General features: G+C 40.5%; 5 non-coding genes across 5 annotated transcripts; all 5 read right to left on the reverse strand.

The window, feature by feature from the left end:
- Positions 1-432: 432 nt before the first annotated feature.
- On the reverse strand, positions 433-551 carry LOC143243713 (5S ribosomal RNA). The gene has a single exon (XR_013024720.1). It is a non-coding gene; the product is annotated as a 5S ribosomal RNA (ribosomal RNA).
- A 12659-nt stretch (positions 552-13210) lies between these two features.
- Positions 13211-13329, reverse strand: LOC143243715 (5S ribosomal RNA). Its single transcript, XR_013024721.1, has one exon. It is a non-coding gene; the product is annotated as a 5S ribosomal RNA (ribosomal RNA).
- Positions 13330-16242: 2913 nt separating this feature from the next.
- On the reverse strand, positions 16243-16361 carry LOC143243716 (5S ribosomal RNA). The gene has a single exon (XR_013024722.1). It is a non-coding gene; the product is annotated as a 5S ribosomal RNA (ribosomal RNA).
- A 2901-nt stretch (positions 16362-19262) lies between these two features.
- Positions 19263-19381, reverse strand: LOC143243717 (5S ribosomal RNA). Its single transcript, XR_013024723.1, has one exon. It is a non-coding gene; the product is annotated as a 5S ribosomal RNA (ribosomal RNA).
- Positions 19382-27090: 7709 nt separating this feature from the next.
- On the reverse strand, positions 27091-27208 carry LOC143243718 (5S ribosomal RNA). The gene has a single exon (XR_013024724.1). It is a non-coding gene; the product is annotated as a 5S ribosomal RNA (ribosomal RNA).
- Positions 27209-27411: the final 203 nt, after the last annotated feature.

Genomic DNA, 27411 nt, shown 5'->3' on the forward strand with positions numbered 1-27411 from the left:
AGTTTCTGTTTTGTAGATTTCGCACCCTTTGTGCATTCCGAAGATCGACCCGCTAAGATAGTTTATTTCTTTCTCTCCAACGTACGTCTGATTGAGGGGTTTGGTTTGAATTGAATGGAACGCGGCTAACGCCACCTGCTTAGAGAGCTGCTACTTTTCTTGAACGATCGCAGGAAATGAATGTTTGAATTTCGTTTTCGAAGCGTGTTTTATCAACTGACTTGTTGATGGAAAAGTTGATTAGTTCCTATAACAAAATGTTTTCCCAACAGTTTACCATAATAAATACCCAGTATTAAGGCACTTCAATTGAGTCAACCACTTTCTTTCTCTCTTTCGGGAAGGATTTTTTTATCTCTTAAATCAGAAATTGTGAAAAAAGTGAGACGTATCGATCAGCTCTTTGCGAGACCTACAAATTTCAACGTGAAAAGTCATCATCACCCGGTATTCCCAGGTGGTCACCCTCCCAAGTACTAACCGGGCCCGCCGTTGCTTAGCTTCGGTGATCGGACGAGAACCGGCGCTTTCAACGTGGTATGAACGATGACAGTTTAATTCTTTTCTTATTTGGTGTTTTAAGTGTTACTCTAAAAGAAAATCGTTGTCGCAGCCCAAAATTTCCTAGCTGTGAAATATAAGAGATGCTTTAGGAATTCACTTTTACTGGAGGTCGCTGGAAAGTGGAGCCTGATAACTCTGGTTTGCGTTACACATCCCCGGAACAACACGAGTGTCATTACGGGGGTATGGAAACTGTCGCTCACAGGCGTGTGTGTCATTGACATGGAACACTTAAATTGATCAATTTAGCCTCTGAGAACTTTTCTCAAACGTCTTTAGTCACATGTTGGTGTTTATGTCTTCTTTATATTTCTTTCGGACCTACTTTCGCAAAATCTGGTATTTTACTCTCGTTACACAGGCTCACATCCCATCACTTACAGATGTGTGTGCAGAATTTAGATTTTAACACGAGCTTGCATCGGGATTAGAATTATTTAATATTCACCTTCTTTTATTCGTCATTTGGCTATACACATTAATTTACCTGTGTTTATTAACGTGTATTTTGGTTTCCATCGGGAGAAGTCGTGTGTACTCGCCTTCGTCTCCCCCTACGACAAAATAGTATTAAACGCTGGTTACCGTCTAGTGGGAGTGCCTCAGAAGTCGCTCTTTTGTCTCTCGCTAAAGAAGTGTATGGATATTAATGAAAGTACGTTGCAAAAACTGGGAATAATTCTCTGAAACAGAATGAATAAAGGAACAGCACCTGTCACACTCGGCTACTACCGTTCGCGAGTCGGAAGCGTGCCACGTATCGAGTTCCTACTTATCTGAAACGTTTCCTTCGCGTTTTTCTTTCACTGCTAAGTTTTCAATTTTGCTTTTACTGTTTTGTAACTTTTTTTTTCTTGTTGTTTCTACTCACCTATTTTGTTTTATACCCAATAGCAAAGACTCTTGTCGTTATTGGAAAGTTAATTTTCAAATGTACGTACATATAAAATAGATATTTGATTTATAAATAAGGTGTGCAATCGTCGGTGTCTCCGAGTAAAGTCTCTCTCTGCTGGGTTATATTTCTAGACAAAGTAATTTTACAAAACGTAGCGAACGAACGTTATGTAAGGAAACTCGAAATATTTGTCGCATCGCCTTTTCTGTGTAGCAGACAGATCCCTCGACAATTGCTTTTCTTAGGCAAAACGTGCACGAGCGAGACAATTTTGTGAAATAGGGAAACGTTTTAAATTCCATCTGTATAAGACTGCCTTAGATTGATGTGGGCTGGATCTACTCATTAACGAAGTTTATGTATTGTAGATTTCGCACCCTTTGTGCATTCGAAGATCGACCCGCGAAGATAGTTTATTTCTTTTCTCTTCAATATACGTCTGATTGGAGGGGTTTGGTTTAAAGTGAAATGGAACGCGGCTCACGCCACTTGCTTAGAGAGCTGCTACTTTTCTTCAACGATATTTCTAGACAAAGTAATTTTACAAAACGTAGCGAACGAACGTTATGTAAGGAAACTCGAAATATTTGTCGCATCGCCTTTTCTGTGTAGCAGACAGAGACCTCGACAATTGCTTTTCTTAGGCAAAACGTGCACGAGCAGAGACAATTTTGTGAAATAGGGAAACGTTTTAAATTCCATCTGTATAAGACTGCCTTAGATTGATGTGGGCTGGATCTACTCATTAACGAAGTTTATGTATTGTAGATTTCGCACCCTTTGTGCATTCGAAGATCGACCCGCGAAGATAGTTTATTTCTTTTCTCTTCAATATACGTCTGATTGGAGGGGTTTGGTTTAAAGTGAAATGGAACGCGGCTCACGCCACTTGCTTAGAGAGCTGCTACTTTTCTTCAACGATATTTCTAGACAAAGTAATTTTACAAAACGTAGCGAACGAACGTTATGTAAGGAAACTCGAAATATTTGTCGCATCGCCTTTTCTGTGTAGCAGACAGAGACCTCGACAATTGCTTTTCTTAGGCAAAACGTGCACGAGCGAGACAATTTTGTGAAATAGGGAAACGTTTTAAATTCCATCTGTATAAGACTGCCTTAGATTGATGTGGGCTGGATCTACTCATTAACGAAGTTTATGTATTGTAGATTTCGCACCCTTTGTGCATTCGAAGATCGACCCGCGAAGATAGTTTATTTCTTTTTCTCTTCAATATACGTCTGATTGGAGGGGTTTGGTTTAAAGTGAAATGGAACGCGGCTCACGCCACTTGCTTAGAGAGCTGCTACTTTTCTTCAACGATATTTCTAGACAAAGTAATTTTACAAAACGTAGCGAACGAACGTTATGTAAGGAAACTCGAAATATTTGTCGCATCGCCTTTTCTGTGTAGCAGACAGAGACCTCGACAATTGCTTTTCTTAGGCAAAACGTGCACGAGCGAGACAATTTTGTGAAATAGGGAAACGTTTTAAATTCCATCTGTATAAGACTGCCTTAGATTGATGTGGGCTGGATCTACTCATTAACGAAGTTTATGTATTGTAGATTTCGCACCCTTTGTGCATTCCGAAGATCGACCCGCGAAGATAGTTTATTTCTTTTCTCTTCAATATACGTCTGATTGGAGGGGTTTGGTTTAAAGTGAAATGGAACGCGGCTCACGCCACTTGCTTAGAGAGCTGCTACTTTTCTTCAACGATATTTCTAGACAAAGTAATTTTACAAAACGTAGCGAACGAACGTTATGTAAGGAAACTCGAAATATTTGTCGCATCGCCTTTTCTGTGTAGCAGACATAGACCTCGACAATTGCTTTTTCTTAGGCAAAACGTGCACGAGCGAGACAATTTTGTGAAATAGGGAAACGTTTTAAATTCCATCTGTATAAGACTGCCTTAGATTGATGTGGGCTGGATCTACTCATTAACGAAGTTTATGTATTGTAGATTTCGCACCCTTTGTGCATTCCGAAGATCGACCCGCGAAGATAGTTTATTTCTTTTCTCTTCAATATACGTCTGATTGGAGGGGTTTGGTTTAAAGTGAAATGGAACGCGGCTCACGCCACTTGCTTAGAGAGCTGCTACTTTTCTTCAACGATATTTCTAGACAAAGTAATTTTACAAAACGTAGCGAACGAACGTTATGTAAGGAAACTCGAAATATTTGTCGCATCGCCTTTTCTGTGTAGCAGACAGAGACCTCGACAATTGCTTTTCTTAGGCAAAACGTGCACGAGCGAGACAATTTTGTGAAATAGGGAAACGTTTTAAATTCCATCTGTATAAGACTGCCTTAGATTGATGTGGGCTGGATCTACTCATTAACGAAGTTTCTGTTTTGTAGATTTCGCACCCTTTGTGCATTCCGAAGATCGACCCGCTAAGATAGTTTATTTCTTTTCTCTCCAACGTACGTCTGATTGGAGGGGTTTGGTTTGAATTGAAATGGAACGCGGCTAACGCCACCTGCTTAGAGAGCTGCTACTTTTCTTGAACGATCGCAGGAAATGAATGTTTGAATTTCGTTTTCGAAGCGTGTTTTATCAACTGACTTGTTGATGGAAAAGTTGATTAGTTCCTATAACAAAAATGTTTTCCCAACAGTTTACCATAATAAATACCCAGTATTAAGGCACTTCAATTGAGTCAACCACTTTCTTTCTCTCTTTCGGGAAGGATTTTTATCTCTTAAATCAGAAATTGTGAAAAAAGTGAGACGTATCGATCAGCTCTTTGCGAGACCTACAAATTTCAACGTGAAAAAAAAAAAAAAGTCATCATCACCCGGTATTCCCAGGTGGTCACCCTCCCAAGTACTAACCGGGCCCGCCGTTGCTTAGCTTCGGTGATCGGACGAGAACCGGCTTTTTTTTTTTTTTTCTCTTTATTTATCCCACCTCAACGAGGGGGTATACACAGAAATACAACAAATAAAACACAAGTTAATGAATTAGCATGTAACAATAACTCTGTAGATTACCATGCTGAAAATTACCACAAAGTTAATAAAATTAAGGAAAAGAAATAAAAGAGGTAATTGGAACAGCAGGTAATCCAACAAACATTATAATGAACATTAACAAACAAGAAATCAATGGATCTTTCATTGGTAACAAAAATATAATGAAATAACAACTTATCTTAACAACGTACACAAGAATAACCTTGGGCACCTTGGGTTACCAAGCTACCAACATAAGAATACACAGAATAAAAAAACATTTAATGAGTTATGTAACAAAGATCTATGATAATGAAGATATATATGTCTCCGTACACGCACTTTAAACATGGAAATTAAATGAATGACGCGATTTCGTGCCAAAGAAACTGAACGAGCAGAACATATAACCTGACGTGCCAAACTTGTAATTAAACGGAATATGTTCCAGCATCTCCTGGTAACGAAGGATGAGATCCCACTAAGAGGCATCTCCTCCATACCCAGTTTGATATGGGACATCCAAAATAAAATGCCAATAATTTATATACATATGACCACAAGGGCTGTACAAAAGGACATTGGAAAAACAGATGGTCTATGGTTTCTGGCGCCTGGGAACAGAAAGTGCACAACCCTGTGGGATGTCTGTCCATATGTATCAGCTTGACATTTGTGGTAATCGCCCGCAACCAGAGTAAATAATCCACATCACAAACAAAAAAAAACCAACAAAAGAAGAATAAGCGTTTTTACGAATGCGTTTCCAGTCTCCAGGAGGAACAATATCCCCCCAGTAGAATGGAGCAGGGAAGTTATTAGCGAGTGAAAACTGTATATATCCCACCAGTTGCCGCAGAGATAAACCTTGAAAATGAACTCGATTATCGGGTGGTCCAGAAAATATAAATCCACAACACATGTGGACGACGGAAGAGGAGCCGGCTGGGTAGACAAAATCGGCAACCACTCCACAGGCAACGCCTCCTTGAGCATATGAAAATGTGAAAAAAATTGTGCGGGCATTGGCCAACGGGTCAGCGTCCGTACACATTTCAATCACTGCCCCACCGGAAGAAAAGCAGGGAGCACCTCGTACATTAAATGACGGACCTGAACCAAACCTGCGTTAATAAATTCAGGAAAATGAAATGTTCGGTGGCGAACATCAACAATAGCCGGATTGAAAAACAAAGGTTCATCAAAAATTTGGGGGGAAAGAGGAGCTGGGACAATCCCTTTATCCCCAAGAAGAACCTTCCAGGCATGAAACATTTCCTGAATATAGAAAGGTAACGATTTCACAAAACGTGGCAAAATACGGCATTGAAGAATCCGAAAGCTTAAAGAGAGATTACCATAACAAGAAAAAAATCCAGAAAGAAGTTGTCGCAAGGTGGAAGGACAAGAAGCATCCAAACAACGCTGCAACAACTTCAAACGGAATGCGAGTTTACGAGTGTTAACATCAACCAAGTTGATACCTCCACAATCATAACTCCGAATCAGAATACCGTATGCCACTTTATGTATACCTCCCCGCCAAATAAAATCCAGTATACATTTGCGAAATCTAGCCTCAAACTGTCTTGGCAACGGAGTATATTCAACGGGTACCATAACACCGATGCCACCAAGGAGTTCACCACAAGAGATTTACCCTTTAGCGACAAAGAACGAAATCGCCACGACACCAAGACACGAGATACCCTGCGCAATACACCCTGCCACGTATCTTGCAGCATGACATCGAAATTAGAGTGGAAAACTATTCCCAAAATCCGAATAGGATCCTGGGAAATTCTCAACTCACCAAGGACGAAGTCTGCAGAAGAGGCCAAACACCCAACCCACAAACCCTGACTCTTGGTCCAGTTGATCTTCCCACCAGTAGCTTTGCCAAAAGTTTGGCAGACATCCAACACATGCGGCAAAGATTCGGCGTCTCGTAAGGTTAAGGTGGTATCATCAGCATGCTGATAAGTAAGTGAAGGCGTGGTGAGTAGCACATCACCACCAATACCAGTAATATGTACATTATGGACTAACATATTTCGTAACGGTTCGACACTGAGAACGTAAAGTAGAGCAGACATGGGGCATCCTTGACGAATACCCCGAGTAATAGCAAAATCATTAGTGAGAAATCCATTAAACTTTACACAACTAGAAATAGAAGTATAGCAAAGACGAACCCAATGAACAAAAGTAGAACCAAAACCCATACGCAGAAGAAGTTGAAATAGATAGTCATAGGCCACCCGATCAAAAGCTTGCATCTGATCGAGCTTCAAAAAGATTCCACCCTGGCCGGTACGTGCTAAAGATTGCAATAGCAAAACGAGTGTTAATGGAGTATCAGCAACGTCCCGTCCAGGTATACACCCGGATTGGTCATCTGAAACTAAACTGGAGATCACAGACGAAAGGCGACGAGCCAGCACTTTGGCCAAAAGCTTATAGTCAGTACAAAGCAATGTCAAAGGCCGGCTGTTAGCCGCCAACCGTCGATCCCCCCCTTTCGGGATAGGAACAATTACCCCAGAACACATTGTACGGAGCAACTGTGGAGAGTGAAACAGTTGAGACAAGACAGATAAAAAAGTCGTCAACAAAAGAGGTAGAAAATATTTGAAAAATTCGGAGGTAAAACCATCCAAACCAGGAGATTTGCCCAGCGGTAAACTGTCTAAAGCAGCGATAACTTCCGGAACCGTGAATGGAGCATCACAAATATTAGCTTGTTCACTGGAAAGAGTTCGATCAACAAATGAGAGAACTAAATCTATGTCTGCCTGCAGAACGATATCCTTAGAGTACAGTGCGGAATAATACTGATGTAAAACAGCAGCGATATCTTCCACACCGGACACCTCCACACCCCTATCAGTGAGCATGGATCTAAACTCAATTCTGCTTTGACGGACCTTTTCCATACGAAGAAAGTAAGATGTAGATCTCTCACCCTCCTCAAACCAACGAATATGAGATCGAATCCTCGCCCCCTCTATGGTATCGTGATCCAAAGTCTCCAATGCATCTTCAAGTTCATACAATTTGACCTTAGATCTACCAGGGAAACGGGTCAGTTTTCGAAGCTCACGATTGATGGACGACTCAAGCTGACATTTGCGAGAACGGGATGCCCGCGCACGAAGAATCGAATAACGCTCGGTAAGTATACGGAACGCGCATTTCAATTGTTCATACCATTTAATTTTATCAGTCCCATAAACTGACCAACTACGACTTCTGGCGATCAACAGCTTAATGGCTTTCACATATTCGGCATCCCTCAATAACTGGTTATTGAAGTGCCAGAAATTAGGACCTCTGACAATTGGTCGCAGAGTAAGGTCGAAGCCCAATAAAGCGTGATCTGTAGCAGGAAACCACAACGTACGGAAACGTTGGACAGTCCCCTGCAAGGTAGAAGAAAGCAAAACCCTGTCAATACGTGACGACATCATCTCACCATTAACAAAACGCTTCCATGTGAAACCAGGTGTAGTCGGCGATATGAGTGAATGCGCATCAAGCAAATCAAACCTATTAAGAAACTGGACAAAAGCCGAACGGCTGGCGTCTCGGTAGAAACGGACCGGAAATCGATCGCGTGCCACATCCACCACACAATTAAAATCTCCCACAACAAGCAATCCTGTGCAACCATCCAAACAATACTCCAAGTTTTGGAAAATTCCCGTCGCTCGGAGATATCGCGAGGAGCGTACACAGATGATAACAGATAAGACAAAGACTCGAAACTGAATTTGACTGTCAGAACCCTACCCACCCCATCAGAAGAAACGAATGTAACATTATCACACAAAACTGCTGTACCAAGATGGCAACCCCTTGTCGGCCAGAAGTAGAATTATTAAAAAAAGCTACACCTGGCCAAAATTTCAGAACGACATCAGGAAAATCATCAGTAAAAACGTTTCCTGTAAACAAACAACATCAAAATTAGTAACAAAGTAATCCAGATAATAAGACAGCTTACTAATATTACGCAACCCATTACAATTCAAAACTCCCACCCTTAGTAAATGTACCATGCTAAAGAGAAAGTAAAGGTACAAGAATTGAAAGGAAACTGTCACAAACACAAAATAACAAGAATAAATGTAAAGATCTAAGCAAATATGCACAAAGTTCAAATAACAATAAATGACAGTCTTACACGAACTGAAACAAACAAACTGTCACAAAAAACACATTTAAGGCTGCGACACCGCCTTCGCCTTCGCCCGAGATATCCGTAGTATTGGCACGTCCGACACCCGTTTTCGTCCACTGCCCTTCTTAGAAGTGTCACCAGGAGACATTGCCACCACACTAGCATACCTCCAACGACGAGGAAGAGGCACCTCCACATCGCCGGCGGTACTCACACCACTAACCGGAAGTGGCGGGAAGTGACGATCAAAATTGCGACTTGCAGCAGGGGTGACTACTTGCCCGTTCCCTGGCCCCACCAGAAACCGTCGATCGTCGGGCAGAAACATCGTCCACCACCCGATGGGTAGCTGCAGCCTTCTTTGAAAGGGGAACCTCCGAATCAACGCGTGGACAAACAGAAATGGTGTCAACATCATGAGGCACTGCACGAGAGGGAGCAGCCGTGTCTACTTCAGCGGCGTCACGAGAAGTAGTAGGCGTGGCCACTTCAGCGTCGTCACTAGAGGAAGTTCGAGGAACAACAAGCTTGGGACAACGTTGACGGACGTGTCCCTGCATATGACAATGTCGGCATATAAATTGGGGCAATCGCGATATAGATGATCCGCCCCAAACATAAATTACATACTTTTGACTGGCGATCATGCTTCACTTTTACCAATACCGCCTTGCCCAAAGGATCAAAACTTTACTACGTACGGCAAAGAGATACACTTCTCACTAAAACACACACGAACATGGCGTATACCTAAGTATATGCCCTGGTCCCTCTTCCACACAATAGGGCTTTTCACCTCACAATCATAATCTTTAAGTTTATTTAGAATAATATCATCGTCGATATATTCGGGTACGTCCATAAATGACACAGTAATAGTACGTTTAGTGACACCATTAGCCGAACAGTGCACACCATTTACAGTTAGACCAGCATCTATAGCCAGGTCCACATCGTCGGGAAGAACAAAAGTTACCTCATATCCACCCGGGCGAGGAACTACAGCAGTGACCGAAGCTGCACCAAACGTAGAAATAACAGAATGGATAACGTCCCCATGGCTTGAATTAGTCGTTTCAACAAAAACTGTACGACGCATAACTTCCATGACCTTCTTAGTTGATGAAGACATCGTCAAACAACTTGAAAAATACAAAATCTAGCAAAAAAAAAAAAACTACACACTCACTAGGCTTAGCTGTTAAATTTACACTAAGGCAATGAGGAGCTCGAAAAACACGTCTGTACTCGTTGACGAGAACCGGCGCTTTCAACGTGGTATGAACGATGACAGTTTAATTCTTTTCTTATTTGGTGTTTTAAGTGTTACTCTAAAAGAAAATCGTTGTCGCAGCCCAAAATTTCCTAGCTGTGAAATATAAGAGATGCTTTAGGAATTCACTTTTACTGGAGGTCGCTGGAAAGTGGAGCCTGATAACTCTGGTTTGCGTTACACATCCCCGGAACAACACGAGTGTCATTACGGGGGGTATGGAAACTGTCGCTCACAGGCGTGTGTGTCATTGACATGGAACACTTAAATTGATCAATTTAGCCTCTGAGAACTTTTCTCAAACGTCTTTTAGTCACATGTTGGTGTTTATGTCTTCTTTATATTTCTTTCGGACCTACTTTCGCAAAATCTGGTATTTTACTCTCGTTACACAGGCTCACATCCCATCACTTACAGATGTGTGTGCAGAATTTAGATTTTAACACGAGCTTGCATCGGGATTAGAATTATTTAATATTCACCTTCTTTTATTCGTCATTTGGCTATACACATTAATTTACCTGTGTTTATTAACGTGTATTTTGGTTTCCATCGGGAGAAGTCGTGTGTACTCGCCTTCGTCTCCCCCCTACGACAAAATAGTATTAAACGCTGGTTACCGTCTAGTGGGAGTGCCTCAGAAGTCGCTCTTTTGTCTCTCGCTAAAGAAGTGTATGGATATTAATGAAAGTACGTTGCAAAAACTGGGAATAATTCTCTGAAACAGAATGAATAAAGGAACAGCACCTGTCACACTCGGCTACTACCGTTCGCGAGTCGGAAGCGTGCCACGTATCGAGTTCCTACTTATCTGAAACGTTTCCTTCGCGTTTTTCTTTCACTGCTAAGTTTTCAATTTTGCTTTTACTGTTTTGTAACTTTTTTTTCTTGTTGTTTCTACTCACCTATTTTGTTTTATACCCAATAGCAAAGACTCTTGTCGTTATTGGAAAGTTAATTTTCAAATGTACGTACATATAAAATAGATATTTGATTTATAAATAAGGTGTGCAATCGTCGGTGTCTCCGAGTAAAGTCTCTCTCTGCTGGGTTATATTTCTAGACAAAGTAATTTTACAAAACGTAGCGAACGAACGTTATGTAAGGAAACTCGAAATATTTGTCGCATCGCCTTTTCTGTGTAGCAGACAGATCCCTCGACAATTGCTTTTCTTAGGCAAAACGTGCACGAGCGAGACAATTTTGTGAAATAGGGAAACGTTTTAAATTCCATCTGTATAAGACTGCCTTAGATTGATGTGGGCTGGATCTACTCATTAACGAAGTTTATGTATTGTAGATTTCGCACCCTTTGTGCATTCCGAAGATCGACCCGCGAAGATAGTTTATTTCTTTTCTCTTCAATATACGTCTGATTGGAGGGTTTGGTTTAAAGTGAAATGGAACGCGGCTCACGCCACTTGCTTAGAGAGCTGCTACTTTTCTTCAACGATATTTCTAGACAAAGTAATTTTACAAAACGTAGCGAACGAACGTTATGTAAGGAAACTCGAAATATTTGTCGCATCGCCTTTTCTGTGTAGCAGACAGAGACCTCGACAATTGCTTTTTCTTAGGCAAAACGTGCACGAGCGAGACAATTTTGTGAAATAGGGAAACGTTTTAAATTCCATCTGTATAAGACTGCCTTAGATTGATGTGGGCTGGATCTACTCATTAACGAAGTTTATGTATTGTAGATTTCGCACCCTTTGTGCATTCGAAGATCGACCCGCGAAGATAGTTTATTTCTTTTCTCTTCAATATACGTCTGATTGGAGGGGTTTGGTTTAAAGTGAAATGGAACGCGGCTCACGCCACTTGCTTAGAGAGCTGCTACTTTTCTTCAACGATATTTCTAGACAAAGTAATTTTACAAAACGTAGCGAACGAACGTTATGTAAGGAAACTCGAAATATTTGTCGCATCGCCTTTTCTGTGTAGCAGACAGAGACCTCGACAATTGCTTTTCTTAGGCAAAACGTGCACGAGCGAGACAATTTTGTGAAATAGGGAAACGTTTTAAATTCCATCTGTATAAGACTGCCTTAGATTGATGTGGGCTGGATCTACTCATTAACGAAGTTTATGTATTGTAGATTTCGCACCCTTTGTGCATTCGAAGATCGACCCGCGAAGATAGTTTATTTCTTTTCTCTTCAATATACGTCTGATTGGAGGGTTTGGTTTAAAGTGAAATGGAACGCGGCTCACGCCACTTGCTTAGAGAGCTGCTACTTTTCTTCAACGATATTTCTAGACAAAGTAATTTTACAAAACGTAGCGAACGAACGTTATGTAAGGAAACTCGAAATATTTGTCGCATCGCCTTTTCTGTGTAGCAGACAGAGACCTCGACAATTGCTTTTTCTTAGGCAAAACGTGCACGAGCGAGACAATTTTGTGAAATAGGGAAACGTTTTAAATTCCATCTGTATAAGACTGCCTTAGATTGATGTGGGCTGGATCTACTCATTAACGAAGTTTATGTATTGTAGATTTCGCACCCTTTGTGCATTCGAAGATCGACCCGCGAAGATAGTTTATTTCTTTTCTCTTCAATATACGTCTGATTGGAGGGTTTGGTTTAAAGTGAAATGGAACGCGGCTCACGCCACTTGCTTAGAGAGCTGCTACTTTTCTTCAACGATATTTCTAGACAAAGTAATTTTACAAAACGTAGCGAACGAACGTTATGTAAGGAAACTCGAAATATTTGTCGCATCGCCTTTTCTGTGTAGCAGACAGAGACCTCGACAATTGCTTTTTCTTAGGCAAAACGTGCACGAGCGAGACAATTTTGTGAAATAGGGAAACGTTTTAAATTCCATCTGTATAAGACTGCCTTAGATTGATGTGGGCTGGATCTACTCATTAACGAAGTTTCTGTTTTGTAGATTTCGCACCCTTTGTGCATTCCGAAGATCGACCCGCTAAGATAGTTTATTTCTTTTCTCTCCAACGTACGTCTGATTGGAGGGGTTTGGTTTGAATTGAAATGGAACGCGGCTAACGCCACCTGCTTAGAGAGCTGCTACTTTTCTTGAACGATCGCAGGAAATGAATGTTTGAATTTCGTTTTCGAAGCGTGTTTTATCAACTGACTTGTTGATGGAAAAGTTGATTAGTTCCTATAACAAAAATGTTTTCCCAACAGTTTACCATAATAAATACCCAGTATTAAGGCACTTCAATTGAGTCAACCACTTTCTTTCTCTCTTTCGGGAAGGATTTTTTATCTCTTAAATCAGAAATTGTGAAAAAAAGTGAGACGTATCGATCAGCTCTTTGCGAGACCTACAAATTTCAACGTGAAAAAAAAAAAAAAGTCATCATCACCCGGTATTCCCAGGTGGTCACCCTCCCAAGTACTAACCGGGCCCGCCGTTGCTTAGCTTCGGTGATCGGACGAGAACCGGCGCTTTCAACGTGGTATGAACGATGACAGTTTAATTCTTTTCTTATTTGGTGTTTTAAGTGTTACTCTAAAAGAAAATCGTTGTCGCAGCCCAAAATTTCCTAGCTGTGAAATATAAGAGATGCTTTAGGAATTCACTTTTACTGGAGGTCGCTGGAAAGTGGAGCCTGATAACTCTGGTTTGCGTTACACATCCCCGGAACAACACGAGTGTCATTACGGGGGTATGGAAACTGTCGCTCACAGGCGTGTGTGTCATTGACATGGAACACTTAAATTGATCAATTTAGCCTCTGAGAACTTTTCTCAAACGTCTTTTAGTCACATGTTGGTGTTTATGTCTTCTTTATATTTCTTTCGGACCTACTTTCGCAAAATCTGGTATTTTACTCTCGTTACACAGGCTCACATCCCATCACTTACAGATGTGTGTGCAGAATTTAGATTTTAACACGAGCTTGCATCGGGATTAGAATTATTTAATATTCACCTTCTTTTATTCGTCATTTGGCTATACACATTAATTTACCTGTGTTTATTAACGTGTATTTTGGTTTCCATCGGGAGAAGTCGTGTGTACTCGCCTTCGTCTCCCCTACGACAAAATAGTATTAAACGCTGGTTACCGTCTAGTGGGAGTGCCTCAGAAGTCGCTCTTTTGTCTCTCGCTAAAGAAGTGTATGGATATTAATGAAAGTACGTTGCAAAAACTGGGAATAATTCTCTGACGTTATAGAAACAGAATGAATAAAGGAACAGCACCTGTCACACTCGGCTACTACCGTTCGCGAGTCGGAAGCGTGCCACGTATCGAGTTCCTACTTATCTGAAACGTTTCCTTCGCGTTTTTCTTTCACTGCTAAGTTTTCAATTTTGCTTTTACTGTTTTGTAACTTTTTTTTTCTTGTTGTTTCTACTCACCTATTTTGTTTTATACTCCAATAGCAAAGACTCTTGTCGTTATTGGAAAGTTAATTTTCAAATGTACGTACATATAAAATAGATATTTGATTTATAAATAAGGTGTGCAATCGTCGGTGTCTCCGAGTAAAGTCTCTCTCTGCTGGGTTATATTTCTAGACAAAGTAATTTTACAAAACGTAGCGAACGAACGTTATGTAAGGAAACTCGAAATATTTGTCGCATCGCCTTTTCTGTGTAGCAGACAGATCCCTCGACAATTGCTTTTTCTTAGGCAAAACGTGCACGAGCGAGACAATTTTGTGAAATAGGGAAACGTTTTAAATTCCATCTGTATAAGACTGCCTTAGATTGATGTGGGCTGGATCTACTCATTAACGAAGTTTATGTATTGTAGATTTCGCACCCTTTGTGCATTCGAAGATCGACCCGCGAAGATAGTTTATTTCTTTTCTCTTCAATATACGTCTGATTGGAGGGTTTGGTTTAAAGTGAAATGGAACGCGGCTCACGCCACTTGCTTAGAGAGCTGCTACTTTTCTTCAACGATATTTCTAGACAAAGTAATTTTACAAAACGTAGCGAACGAACGTTATGTAAGGAAACTCGAAATATTTGTCGCATCGCCTTTTCTGTGTAGCAGACAGAGACCTCGACAATTGCTTTTCTTAGGCAAAACGTGCACGAGCGAGACAATTTTGTGAAATAGGGAAACGTTTTAAATTCCATCTGTATAAGACTGCCTTAGATTGATGTGGGCTGGATCTACTCATTAACGAAGTTTATGTATTGTAGATTTCGCACCCTTTGTGCATTCGAAGATCGACCCGCGAAGATAGTTTATTTCTTTTCTCTTCAATATACGTCTGATTGGAGGGGTTTGGTTTAAAGTGAAATGGAACGCGGCTCACGCCACTTGCTTAGAGAGCTGCTACTTTTCTTCAACGATATTTCTAGACAAAGTAATTTTACAAAACGTAGCGAACGAACGTTATGTAAGGAAACTCGAAATATTTGTCGCATCGCCTTTTCTGTGTAGCAGACATAGACCTCGACAATTGCTTTTCTTTGGCAAAACGTGCACGAGCGAGACAATTTTGTGAAATAGGGAAACGTTTTAAATTCCATCTGTATAAGACTGCCTTAGATTGATGTGGGCTGGATCTACTCATTAACGAAGTTTATGTATTGTAGATTTCGCACCCTTTGTGCATTCGAAGATCGACCCGCGAAGATAGTTTATTTCTTTTCTCTTCAATATACGTCTGATTGGAGGGGTTTGGTTTAAAGTGAAATGGAACGCGGCTCACGCCACTTGCTTAGAGAGCTGCTACTTTTCTTCAACGATATTTCTAGACAAAGTAATTTTACAAAACGTAGCGAACGAACGTTATGTAAGGAAACTCGAAATATTTGTCGCATCGCCTTTTCTGTGTAGCAGACAGAGACCTCGACAATTGCTTTTCTTAGGCAAAACGTGCACGAGCGAGACAATTTTGTGAAATAGGGAAACGTTTTAAATTCCATCTGTATAAGACTGCCTTAGATTGATGTGGGCTGGATCTACTCATTAACGAAGTTTCTGTTTTGTAGATTTCGCACCCTTTGTGCATTCCGAAGATCGACCCGCTAAGATAGTTTATTTCTTTTCTCTCCAACGTACGTCTGATTGGAGGGGTTTGGTTTGAATTGAAATGGAACGCGGCTAACGCCACCTGCTTAGAGAGCTGCTACTTTTCTTGAACGATCGCAGGAAATGAATGTTTGAATTTCGTTTTCGAAGCGTGTTTTATCAACTGACTTGTTGATGGAAAAGTTGATTAGTTCCTATAACAAAAATGTTTTCCCAACAGTTTACCATAATAAATACCCAGTATTAAGGCACTTCAATTGAGTCAACCACTTTCTTTCTCTCTTTCGGGAAGGATTTTTTATCTCTTAAATCAGAAATTGTGAAAAAAGTGAGACGTATCGATCAGCTCTTTGCGAGACCTACAAATTTCAACGTGAAAAAAAAAAAAGTCATCATCACCCGGTATTCCCAGGTGGTCACCCTCCCAAGTACTAACCGGGCCCGCCGTTGCTTAGCTTCGGTGATCGGACGAGAACCGGCGCTTTCAACGTGGTATGAACGATGACAGTTTAATTCTTTTCTTATTTGGTGTTTTAAGTGTTACTCTAAAGAAAATCGTTGTCGCAGCCCAAAATTTCCTAGCTGTGAAATATAAGAGATGCTTTAGGAATTCACTTTTACTGGAGGTCGCTGGAAAGTGGAGCCTGATAACTCTGGTTTGCGTTACACATCCCCGGAACAACACGAGTGTCATTACGGGGGTATGGAAACTGTCGCTCACAGGCGTGTGTGTCATTGACATGGAACACTTAAATTGATCAATTTAGCCTCTGAGAACTTTTCTCAAACGTCTTTTAGTCACATGTTGGTGTTTATGTCTTCTTTATATTTCTTTCGGACCTACTTTCGCAAAATCTGGTATTTTACTCTCGTTACACAGGCTCACATCCCATCACTTACAGATGTGTGTGCAGAATTTAGATTTTAACACGAGCTTGCATCGGGATTAGAATTATTTAATATTCACCTTCTTTTATTCGTCATTTGGCTATACACATTAATTTACCTGTGTTTATTAACGTGTATTTTGGTTTCCATCGGGAGAAGTCGTGTGTACTCGCCTTCGTCTCCCCCTACGACAAAATAGTATTAAACGCTGGTTACCGTCTAGTGGGAGTGCCTCAGAAGTCGCTCTTTTGTCTCTCGCTAAAGAAGTGTATGGATATTAATGAAAGTACGTTGCAAAACTGGGAATAATTCTCTGAAACAGAATGAATAAAGGAACAGCACCTGTCACACTCGGCTACTACCGTTCGCGAGTCGGAAGCGTGCCACGTATCGAGTTCCTACTTATCTGAAACGTTTCCTTCGCGTTTTTCTTTCACTGCTAAGTTTTCAATTTTGCTTTTACTGTTTTGTAACTTTTTTTTTCTTGTTGTTTCTACTCACCTATTTTGTTTTATACCCAATAGCAAAGACTCTTGTCGTTATTGGAAAGTTAATTTTCAAATGTACGTACATATAAAATAGATATTTGATTTATAAATAAGGTGTGCAATCGTCGGTGTCTCCGAGTAAAGTCTCTCTCTGCTGGGTTATATTTCTAGACAAAGTAATTTTACAAAACGTAGCGAACGAACGTTATGTAAGGAAACTCGAAATATTTGTCGCATCGCCTTTTCTGTGTAGCAGACAGATCCCTCGACAATTGCTTTTCTTAGGCAAAACGTGCACGAGCGAGACAATTTTGTGAAATAGGGAAACGTTTTAAATTCCATCTGTATAAGACTGCCTTAGATTGATGTGGGCTGGATCTACTCATTAACGAAGTTTATGTATTGTAGATTTCGCACCCTTTGTGCATTCCGAAGATCGACCCGCGAAGATAGTTTATTTCTTTTCTCTTCAATATACGTCTGATTGGAGGGTTTGGTTTAAAGTGAAATGGAACGCGGCTCACGCCACTTGCTTAGAGAGCTGCTACTTTTCTTCAACGATATTTCTAGACAAAGTAATTTTACAAAACGTAGCGAACGAACGTTATGTAAGGAAACTCGAAATATTTGTCGCATCGCCTTTTCTGTGTAGCAGACAGAGACCTCGACAATTGCTTTTCTTAGGCAAAACGTGCACGAGCGAGACAATTTTGTGAAATAGGGAAACGTTTTAAATTCCATCTGTATAAGACTGCCTTAGATTGATGTGGGCTGGATCTACTCATTAACGAAGTTTATGTATTGTAGATTTCGCACCCTTTGTGCATTCCGAAGATCGACCCGCGAAGATAGTTTATTTCTTTTCTCTTCAATATACGTCTGATTGGAGGGTTTGGTTTAAAGTGAAATGGAACGCGGCTCACGCCACTTGCTTAGAGAGCTGCTACTTTTCTTCAACGATATTTCTAGACAAAGTAATTTTACAAAACGTAGCGAACGAACGTTATGTAAGGAAACTCGAAATATTTGTCGCATCGCCTTTTCTGTGTAGCAGACAGAGACCTCGACAATTGCTTTTTCTTTGGCAAAACGTGCACGAGCGAGACAATTTTGTGAAATAGGGAAACGTTTTAAATTCCATCTGTATAAGACTGCCTTAGATTGATGTGGGCTGGATCTACTCATTAACGAAGTTTATGTATTGTAGATTTCGCACCCTTTGTGCATTCCGAAGATCGACCCGCGAAGATAGTTTATTTCTTTTCTCTTCAATATACGTCTGATTGGAGGGGTTTGGTTTAAAGTGAAATGGAACGCGGCTCACGCCACTTGCTTAGAGAGCTGCTACTTTTCTTCAACGATATTTCTAGACAAAGTAATTTTACAAAACGTAGCGAACGAACGTTATGTAAGGAAACTCGAAATATTTGTCGCATCGCCTTTTCTGTGTAGCAGACAGACCTCGACAATTGCTTTTTCTTAGGCAAAACGTGCACGAGCGAGACAATTTTGTGAAATAGGGAAACGTTTTAAATTCCATCTGTATAAGACTGCCTTAGATTGATGTGGGCTGGATCTACTCATTAACGAAGTTTCTGTTTTGTAGATTTCGCACCCTTTGTGCATTCCGAAGATCGACCCGCTAAGATAGTTTATTTCTTTTCTCCAACGTACGTCTGATTGGAGGGGTTTGGTTTGAATTGAAATGGAACGCGGCTAACGCCACCTGCTTAGAGAGCTGCTACTTTTCTTGAACGATCGCAGGAAATGAATGTTTGAATTTCGTTTTCGAAGCGTGTTTTATCAACTGACTTGTTGATGGAAAAGTTGATTAGTTCCTATAACAAAAATGTTTTCCCAACAGTTTACCATAATAAATACCCAGTATTAAGGCACTTCAATTGAGTCAACCACTTTCTTTCTCTCTTTCGGGAAGGATTTTTTATCTCTTAAATCAGAAATTGTGAAAAAAGTGAGACGTATCGATCAGCTCTTTGCGAGACCTACAAATTTCAACGTGAAAAAAAAAAAAGTCATCATCACCCGGTATTCCCAGGTGGTCACCCTCCCAAGTACTAACCGGGCCCGCCGTTGCTTAGCTTCGGTGATCGGACGAGAACCGGCGCTTTCAACGTGGTATGAACGATGACAGTTTAATTCTTTTCTTATTTGGTGTTTTAAGTGTTACTCTAAAAGAAAATCGTTGTCGCAGCCCAAAATTTCCTAGCTGTGAAATATAAGAGATGCTTTAGGAATTCACTTTTACTGGAGGTCGCTGGAAAGTGGAGCCTGATAACTCTGGTTTGCGTTACACATCCCCGGAACAACACGAGTGTCATTACGGGGGTATGGAAACTGTCGCTCACAGGCGTGTGTGTCATTGACATGGAACACTTAAATTGATCAATTTAGCCTCTGAGAACTTTTCTCAAACGTCTTTTAGTCACATGTTGGTGTTTATGTCTTCTTTATATTTCTTTCGGACCTACTTTCGCAAAATCTGGTATTTTACTCTCGTTACACAGGCTCACATCCCATCACTTACAGATGTGTGTGCAGAATTTAGATTTTAACACGAGCTTGCATCGGGATTAGAATTATTTAATATTCACCTTCTTTTATTCGTCATTTGGCTATACACATTAATTTACCTGTGTTTATTAACGTGTATTTTGGTTTCCATCGGGAGAAGTCGTGTGTACTCGCCTTCGTCTCCCCCTACGACAAAATAGTATTAAACGCTGGTTACCGTCTAGTGGGAGTGCCTCAGAAGTCGCTCTTTTGTCTCTCGCTAAAGAAGTGTATGGATATTAATGAAAGTACGTTGCAAAAACTGGGAATAATTCTCTGAAACAGAATGAATAAAGGAACAGCACCTGTCACACTCGGCTACTACCGTTCGCGAGTCGGAAGCGTGCCACGTATCGAGTTCCTACTTATCTGAAACGTTTCCTTCGCGTTTTTCTTTCACTGCTAAGTTTTCAATTTTGCTTTTACTGTTTTGTAACTTTTTTTTTCTTGTTGTTTCTACTCACCTATTTTGTTTTATACTCCAATAGCAAAGACTCTTGTCGTTATTGGAAAGTTAATTTTCAAATGTACGTACATATAAAATAGATATTTGATTTATAAATAAGGTGTGCAATCGTCGGTGTCTCCGAGTAAAGTCTCTCTCTGCTGGGTTATATTTCTAGACAAAGTAATTTTACAAAACGTAGCGAACGAACGTTATGTAAGGAAACTCGAAATATTTGTCGCATCGCCTTTTCTGTGTAGCAGACAGATCCCTCGACAATTGCTTTTCTTAGGCAAAACGTGCACGAGCGAGACAATTTTGTGAAATAGGGAAACGTTTTAAATTCCATCTGTATAAGACTGCCTTAGATTGATGTGGGCTGGATCTACTCATTAACGAAGTTTATGTATTGTAGATTTCGCACCCTTTGTGCATTCCGAAGATCGACCCGCGAAGATAGTTTATTTCTTTTCTCTTCAATATACGTCTGATTGGAGGGGTTTGGTTTAAAGTGAAATGGAACGCGGCTCACGCCACTTGCTTAGAGAGCTGCTACTTTTCTTCAACGATATTTCTAGACAAAGTAATTTTACAAAACGTAGCGAACGAACGTTATGTAAGGAAACTCGAAATATTTGTCGCATCGCCTTTTCTGTGTAGCAGACAGAGACCTCGACAATTGCTTTTCTTAGGCAAAACGTGCACGAGCGAGACAATTTTGTGAAATAGGGAAACGTTTTAAATTCCATCTGTATAAGACTGCCTTAGATTGATGTGGGCTGGATCTACTCATTAACGAAGTTTATGTATTGTAGATTTCGCACCCTTTGTGCATTCGAAGATCGACCCGCGAAGATAGTTTATTTCTTTTCTCTTCAATATACGTCTGATTGGAGGGGTTTGGTTTAAAGTGAAATGGAACGCGGCTCACGCCACTTGCTTAGAGAGCTGCTACTTTTCTTCAACGATATTTCTAGACAAAGTAATTTTACAAAACGTAGCGAACGAACGTTATGTAAGGAAACTCGAAATATTTGTCGCATCGCCTTTTCTGTGTAGCAGACATAGACCTCGACAATTGCTTTTTCTTTGGCAAAACGTGCACGAGCGAGACAATTTTGTGAAATAGGGAAACGTTTTAAATTCCATCTGTATAAGACTGCCTTAGATTGATGTGGGCTGGATCTACTCATTAACGAAGTTTATGTATTGTAGATTTCGCACCCTTTGTGCATTCCGAAGATCGACCCGCGAAGATAGTTTATTTCTTTTCTCTTCAATATACGTCTGATTGGAGGGTTTGGTTTAAAGTGAAATGGAACGCGGCTCACGCCACTTGCTTAGAGAGCTGCTACTTTTCTTCAACGATATTTCTAGACAAAGTAATTTTACAAAACGTAGCGAACGAACGTTATGTAAGGAAACTCGAAATATTTGTCGCATCGCCTTTTCTGTGTAGCAGACAGACCTCGACAATTGCTTTTTCTTAGGCAAAACGTGCACGAGCGAGACAATTTTGTGAAATAGGGAAACGTTTTAAATTCCATCTGTATAAGACTGCCTTAGATTGATGTGGGCTGGATCTACTCATTAACGAAGTTTATGTATTGTAGATTTCGCACCCTTTGTGCATTCCGAAGATCGACCCGCGAAGATAGTTTATTTCTTTTCTCTTCAATATACGTCTGATTGGAGGGTTTGGTTTAAAGTGAAATGGAACGCGGCTCACGCCACTTGCTTAGAGAGCTGCTACTTTTCTTCAACGATATTTCTAGACAAAGTAATTTTACAAAACGTAGCGAACGAACGTTATGTAAGGAAACTCGAAATATTTGTCGCATCGCCTTTTCTGTGTAGCAGACAGAGACCTCGACAATTGCTTTTTTCTTAGGCAAAACGTGCACGAGCGAGACAATTTTGTGAAATAGGGAAACGTTTTAAATTCCATCTGTATAAGACTGCCTTAGATTGATGTGGGCTGGATCTACTCATTAACGAAGTTTATGTATTGTAGATTTCGCACCCTTTGTGCATTCGAAGATCGACCCGCGAAGATAGTTTATTTCTTTTCTCTTCAATATACGTCTGATTGGAGGGGTTTGGTTTAAAGTGAAATGGAACGCGGCTCACGCCACTTGCTTAGAGAGCTGCTACTTTTCTTCAACGATATTTCTAGACAAAGTAATTTTACAAAACGTAGCGAACGAACGTTATGTAAGGAAACTCGAAATATTTGTCGCATCGCCTTTTCTGTGTAGCAGACAGACCTCGACAATTGCTTTTTTCTTAGGCAAAACGTGCACGAGCGAGACAATTTTGTGAAATAGGGAAACGTTTTAAATTCCATCTGTATAAGACTGCCTTAGATTGATGTGGGCTGGATCTACTCATTAACGAAGTTTATGTATTGTAGATTTCGCACCCTTTGTGCATTCCGAAGATCGACCCGCGAAGATAGTTTATTTCTTTTCTCTTCAATATACGTCTGATTGGAGGGGTTTGGTTTAAAGTGAAATGGAACGCGGCTCACGCCACTTGCTTAGAGAGCTGCTACTTTTCTTCAACGATATTTCTAGACAAAGTAATTTTACAAAACGTAGCGAACGAACGTTATGTAAGGAAACTCGAAATATTTGTCGCATCGCCTTTTCTGTGTAGCAGACAGAGACCTCGACAATTGCTTTTTTTTCTTAGGCAAAACGTGCACGAGCGAGACAATTTTGTGAAATAGGGAAACGTTTTAAATTCCATCTGTATAAGACTGCCTTAGATTGATGTGGGCTGGATCTACTCATTAACGAAGTTTATGTATTGTAGATTTCGCACCCTTTGTGCATTCGAAGATCGACCCGCGAAGATAGTTTATTTCTTTTCTCTTCAATATACGTCTGATTGGAGGGGTTTGGTTTAAAGTGAAATGGAACGCGGCTCACGCCACTTGCTTAGAGAGCTGCTACTTTTCTTCAACGATATTTCTAGACAAAGTAATTTTACAAAACGTAGCGAACGAACGTTATGTAAGGAAACTCGAAATATTTGTCGCATCGCCTTTTCTGTGTAGCAGACAGACCTCGACAATTGCTTTTTTCTTAGGCAAAACGTGCACGAGCGAGACAATTTTGTGAAATAGGGAAACGTTTTAAATTCCATCTGTATAAGACTGCCTTAGATTGATGTGGGCTGGATCTACTCATTAACGAAGTTTATGTATTGTAGATTTCGCACCCTTTGTGCATTCGAAGATCGACCCGCGAAGATAGTTTATTTCTTTTCTCTTCAATATACGTCTGATTGGAGGGGTTTGGTTTAAAGTGAAATGGAACGCGGCTCACGCCACTTGCTTAGAGAGCTGCTACTTTTCTTCAACGATATTTCTAGACAAAGTAATTTTACAAAACGTAGCGAACGAACGTTATGTAAGGAAACTCGAAATATTTGTCGCATCGCCTTTTCTGTGTAGCAGACAGAGACCTCGACAATTGCTTTTTTTCTTAGGCAAAACGTGCACGAGCAGAGACAATTTTGTGAAATAGGGAAACGTTTTAAATTCCATCTGTATAAGACTGCCTTAGATTGATGTGGGCTGGATCTACTCATTAACGAAGTTTATGTATTGTAGATTTCGCACCCTTTGTGCATTCGAAGATCGACCCGCGAAGATAGTTTATTTCTTTTCTCTTCAATATACGTCTGATTGGAGGGGTTTGGTTTAAAGTGAAATGGAACGCGGCTCACGCCACTTGCTTAGAGAGCTGCTACTTTTCTTCAACGATATTTCTAGACAAAGTAATTTTACAAAACGTAGCGAACGAACGTTATGTAAGGAAACTCGAAATATTTGTCGCATCGCCTTTTCTGTGTAGCAGACAGACCTCGACAATTGCTTTTTCTTAGGCAAAACGTGCACGAGCGAGACAATTTTGTGAAATAGGGAAACGTTTTAAATTCCATCTGTATAAGACTGCCTTAGATTGATGTGGGCTGGATCTACTCATTAACGAAGTTTATGTATTGTAGATTTCGCACCCTTTGTGCATTCGAAGATCGACCCGCGAAGATAGTTTATTTCTTTTCTCTTCAATATACGTCTGATTGGAGGGGTTTGGTTTAAAGTGAAATGGAACGCGGCTCACGCCACTTGCTTAGAGAGCTGCTACTTTTCTTCAACGATATTTCTAGACAAAGTAATTTTACAAAACGTAGCGAACGAACGTTATGTAAGAAAACTCGAAATATTTGTCGCATCGCCTTTTCTGTGTAGCAGACAGAGACCTCGACAATTGCTTTTCTTAGGCAAAACGTGCACGAGCGAGACAATTTTGTGAAATAGGGAAACGTTTTAAATTCCATCTGTATAAGACTGCCTTAGATTGATGTGGGCTGGATCTACTCATTAACGAAGTTTATGTATTGTAGATTTCGCACCCTTTGTGCATTCCGAAGATCGACCCGCGAAGATAGTTTATTTCTTTTCTCTTCAATATACGTCTGATTGGAGGGTTTGGTTTAAAGTGAAATGGAACGCGGCTCACGCCACTTGCTTAGAGAGCTGCTACTTTTCTTCAACGATATTTCTAGACAAAGTAATTTTACAAAACGTAGCGAACGAACGTTATGTAAGGAAACTCGAAATATTTGTCGCATCGCCTTTTCTGTGTAGCAGACAGAGACCTCGACAATTGCTTTTTTTCTTTGGCAAAACGTGCACGAGCAGAGACAATTTTGTGAAATAGGGAAACGTTTTAAATTCCATCTGTATAAGACTGCCTTAGATTGATGTGGGCTGGATCTACTCATTAACGAAGTTTATGTATTGTAGATTTCGCACCCTTTGTGCATTCGAAGATCGACCCGCGAAGATAGTTTATTTCTTTTCTCTTCAATATACGTCTGATTGGAGGGGTTTGGTTTAAAGTGAAATGGAACGCGGCTCACGCCACTTGCTTAGAGAGCTGCTACTTTTCTTCAACGATATTTCTAGACAAAGTAATTTTACAAAACGTAGCGAACGAACGTTATGTAAGGAAACTCGAAATATTTGTCGCATCGCCTTTTCTGTGTAGCAGACAGACCTCGACAATTGCTTTTCTTAGGCAAAACGTGCACGAGCGAGACAATTTTGTGAAATAGGGAAACGTTTTAAATTCCATCTGTATAAGACTGCCTTAGATTGATGTGGGCTGGATCTACTCATTAACGAAGTTTATGTTTTGTAGATTTCGCACCCTTTGTGCATTCCGAAGATCGACCCGCGAAGATAGTTTATTTCTTTTCTCTTCAATATACGTCTGATTGGAGGGGTTTGGTTTAAAGTGAAATGGAACGCGGCTCACGCCACTTGCTTAGAGAGCTGCTACTTTTCTTCAACGATATTTCTAGACAAAGTAATTTTACAAAACGTAGCGAACGAACGTTATGTAAGGAAACTCGAAATATTTGTCGCATCGCCTTTTCTGTGTAGCAGACAGACCTCGACAATTGCTTTTTCTTAGGCAAAACGTGCACGAGCGAGACAATTTTGTGAAATAGGGAAACGTTTTAAATTCCATCTGTATAAGACTGCCTTAGATTGATGTGGGCTGGATCTACTCATTAACGAAGTTTATGTATTGTAGATTTCGCACCCTTTGTGCATTCGAAGATCGACCCGCGAAGATAGTTTATTTCTTTTCTCTTCAATATACGTCTGATTGGAGGGGTTTGGTTTAAAGTGAAATGGAACGCGGCTCACGCCACTTGCTTAGAGAGCTGCTACTTTTCTTCAACGATATTTCTAGACAAAGTAATTTTACAAAACGTAGCGAACGAACGTTATGTAAGGAAACTCGAAATATTTGTCGCATCGCCTTTTCTGTGTAGCAGACAGAGACCTCGACAATTGCTTTTCTTTGGCAAAACGTGCACGAGCGAGACAATTTTGTGAAATAGGGAAACGTTTTAAATTCCATCTGTATAAGACTGCCTTAGATTGATGTGGGCTGGATCTACTCATTAACGAAGTTTATGTATTGTAGATTTCGCACCCTTTGTGCATTCCGAAGATCGACCCGCGAAGATAGTTTATTTCTTTTCTCTTCAATATACGTCTGATTGGAGGGGTTTGGTTTAAAGTGAAATGGAACGCGGCTCACGCCACTTGCTTAGAGAGCTGCTACTTTTCTTCAACGATATTTCTAGACAAAGTAATTTTACAAAACGTAGCGAACGAACGTTATGTAAGGAAACTCGAAATATTTGTCGCATCGCCTTTTCTGTGTAGCAGACAGACCTCGACAATTGCTTTTTCTTAGGCAAAACGTGCACGAGCGAGACAATTTTGTGAAATAGGGAAACGTTTTAAATTCCATCTGTATAAGACTGCCTTAGATTGATGTGGGCTGGATCTACTCATTAACGAAGTTTCTGTTTTGTAGATTTCGCACCCTTTGTGCATTCCGAAGATCGACCCGCTAAGATAGTTTATTTCTTTTCTCTCCAACGTACGTCTGATTGGAGGGGTTTGGTTTGAATTGAAATGGAACGCGGCTAACGCCACCTGCTTAGAGAGCTGCTACTTTTCTTGAACGATCGCAGGAAATGAATGTTTGAATTTCGTTTTCGAAGCGTGTTTTATCAACTGACTTGTTGATGGAAAAGTTGATTAGTTCCTATAACAAAAATGTTTTCCCAACAGTTTACCATAATAAATACCCAGTATTAAGGCACTTCAATTGAGTCAACCACTTTCTTTCTCTCTTTCGGGAAGGATTTTTATCTCTTAAATCAGAAATTGTGAAAAAAAGTGAGACGTATCGATCAGCTCTTTGCGAGACCTACAAATTTCAACGTGAAAAAAAAAAAAAAAGTCATCATCACCCGGTATTCCCAGGTGGTCACCCTCCCAAGTACTAACCGGCCCGCCGTTGCTTAGCTTCGGTGATCGGACGAGAACCGGCGCTTTCAACGTGGTATGAACGATGACAGTTTAATTCTTTTCTTATTTGGTGTTTTAAGTGTTACTCTAAAGAAAATCGTTGTCGCAGCCCAAAATTTCCTAGCTGTGAAATATAAGAGATGCTTTAGGAATTCACTTTTACTGGAGGTCGCTGGAAAGTGGAGCCTGATAACTCTGGTTTGCGTTACACATCCCCGGAACAACACGAGTGTCATTACGGGGGTATGGAA

The sequence above is a fragment of the Tachypleus tridentatus genome, unplaced genomic scaffold, assembly GCF_004210375.1.
Source record: "Tachypleus tridentatus isolate NWPU-2018 unplaced genomic scaffold, ASM421037v1 tig00016132_pilon, whole genome shotgun sequence".
NCBI lineage: Eukaryota > Metazoa > Arthropoda > Merostomata > Xiphosura > Limulidae > Tachypleus > Tachypleus tridentatus.